The following is a 2,645-nucleotide window of genomic DNA, read 5'->3' on the forward strand; positions in this document are numbered from 1 at the left end:
GCTCAGGGCCTTGGTCCTATTCTGTCTCCCTCTTTCCTTCATCCGGCTCCCAGCCTCCCACCCCGTCCCCGCTCTCCCCTCCCCCCTCTCCCCTCTCCCTTCTCCCTGGTAGAGCTCCTGGGAGTTAATCCTGGGTATTACTTATATGTGAAGGCTCCTTCCCTCCCCTCTGCCTCTGTTGCTTTCTCTTCTCCATCTCTCTGCATGCTGGAGACAGCCTAGGACCTTGTGCCTGCTAGGCAAGTGTTTTGCTGCTACACAACACCTCTGCCCTTGTCTCCCTGCTTTTGGAGATAGGTTCTCTAATCCAGGTTGATTTGAATTCATGATCCCCCTGTCTCAGCCTCCTGAGTATTGGGATTAGAGAGCACAGCCATGGGCTGTTTTTTAGTGAGGAATTTGTGACTAGGAATGATCTTTGGGGAAGTAGAAGTTGAAGGTACAAACCTGTAGAAATACTGACTGAAAGGATAGCACCTTCAGGTAGAGGATAGGGTGGAAGTGGAGAAGGGAAGAGAGGGCTTTACTGATAGGAGGAGGGGTGGAAAGAGTTGCAGACAAAATGTTTGGATTTGGATGAAAAAGAAAAGATTGATTGGCTTACAGTAGGCCGGAGGTAGAAGCAATTTGAATGTGAATGAGATGAACAGAGAGGAAAGGTAACACATATGATGGGATAGTGCTCTGCCTTAAAGCAGTGATGACTCTGGCCCTTGCTACCCTGTGGAGACACGTGAGGCCAGTGTGCCAAGGAAAAAAGCTGGGGATAAAAAGACAGATTGGAAGTGCTTTTTGATCACAGCAAACAGAAAATGGAGGAGACAGGGCTCCTGCTGTCTCCCTGTTGCTCCTGTTCTTTCTCTGAGATCATCACCATGGTAGACATGGGTCCTCTGGAGTGGAAGAGCACTGGAGGGCTCTTGGCAGACTCTGGCCTGCAATAGCTACTTTCCAGAAGGTGACGACCTCCTGAGAGAGGGTTGGTTTAAAGTCTTGGGCAAACCCTAGACCTTGAATGGTCTTAAATAGCACAACTAATTTACTGGAACTATGCATTTTTTAATTAAAATCAAATATTTAACTGACTAGATTTTCTGATAGAAGTCCAATAAAATGAATCCAGCTTTTTCCTTTTTCTTTTCCTCAATTGAGAGTGGAGAGCTAGGTGAGGAGAGAATTTTATCTGCTTGTAGAGACTCTTCCCACTTTGCTTTGGTTTGATTGGGGCAAAAATGTTCCTTCCAGTCCAAAGACAGTATGGGTCTACAATGATGTGGAACCTTGGGCCCTCTGGACACATCCTGCCATGGTCAACCCCCCCCCGGCCCCCCCCCCACCCCCACCCCGTGACTCAGCAAATCTCTGGACAGCTTTCACCTGAGCGGCTCTTTCGGTTTCAGTGCTGACTGAGACACAGCCATCACTGTGCAGCTTGTGATGCTGTGCTCCTTTGAGACGGACACCCTGTCGTACTTTCCTGTACCCAAAGCAGTTGTCTTTCCTGCTCCTTCCCTCCCTCTTTTCTCTCTCGCTTTGTAAATTATGGAGAGTTTTCTACAATAGAAACCTAGAATGTAAGCGTTTATAAGATATATATTTATATGTATAAAACACACAAATATGTACATGTGCTCACACACACACACAAGTTTTGAGTGCTTGGATGGGAATGTGTGCATTTGTCCTGTACACACATGCCTGACCCCTAAGTGCATGCTGAGATGGAGCTAGAGCGTGTTTGAACATTGTAGTTCTGGAGCAGTACTAAATGTTTTCATAAGCCTACTGTGTACCCAGGTTGGTATTGAATTTATGGATCCTCCTGCCTCTGCCTCTGAGTGCTAGCATTATAGTGGCGTGTCACCATGCCTGGCTAGAAATTGACTTTTATAAATTAAAAAAAATTAGATGTGAATATTGCATGTGAATATTCTATTTAGAAATTTGCATTCTTTAATTGTATTTTTCTAAGTTGCAGTATAATTTGTATACATTAAAAATGTGCTCTGGTTAATCTTAAGTTTAGCTCACACAGCTGTGTAGACTTAACCTAATCAAGAGTCAGAGTGGATCTGGTCCTCCTCTCTGTGGTTCCAAGGCCCTAGTGAAGTCAGTTCCTCCCCACCCAGGGCCTCCTGCATGCTAGACCAGTGCTTCCCTGAGCAGCACTCCCAGCCTTGCCCATTGCTGTACTCTCCCTCTACTGGCCAGCTAATGGAATCCTAGTCTGGCTTTCACCTCAGGTTCTTCTCACGTGGTATAATGGATTTGAATACTACACATGCTGTATCTGAACATCTAACTTTAAAATGGTCCCTTAGCATAGGATACATGTAGGTAAATACTGGCACACATAAAGTAATCATAAATAAATCTTTAAAGTGATCCCTTTTAAAACCAAAAGATACTACTTGACCCTTTCTTGAGATCCCACTAGATTTCTGTCTGCTCTTTATTTTGAAACTGCTGGTATCCCAGAGGTCTGGTACCCTACAACAATAAAAAGAAAGCACTATGCATGTGATCTGAAGAGCCAAAGTGACCTTTGTCTGTGCTTTCAGGATATGATGTCAGCCTCTGTGTCCTGGGCCTGCCATGCATGCATGCACACTGACCCTCTGTCAGCCTCTGTGTCCTGGGCCTGC

At 45.5% G+C, this 2,645-nt stretch overlaps 1 protein-coding gene across 2 annotated transcripts in view; it reads left to right on the top strand.

The window, feature by feature from the left end:
- The window catches only part of Amfr (autocrine motility factor receptor), a 38,498-nt gene that overhangs the window by 31,296 nt on the left and 4,557 nt on the right, over positions 1-2,645 (top strand). The gene's annotated exons all lie outside the window — the stretch shown is intronic.

The sequence above is a fragment of the Grammomys surdaster genome, unplaced genomic scaffold (genome assembly GCF_004785775.1).
Source record: "Grammomys surdaster isolate TR1022 unplaced genomic scaffold, NIH_TR_1.0 201, whole genome shotgun sequence".
In the NCBI taxonomy this organism is placed as follows: Eukaryota; Metazoa; Chordata; class Mammalia; order Rodentia; family Muridae; genus Grammomys; species Grammomys surdaster.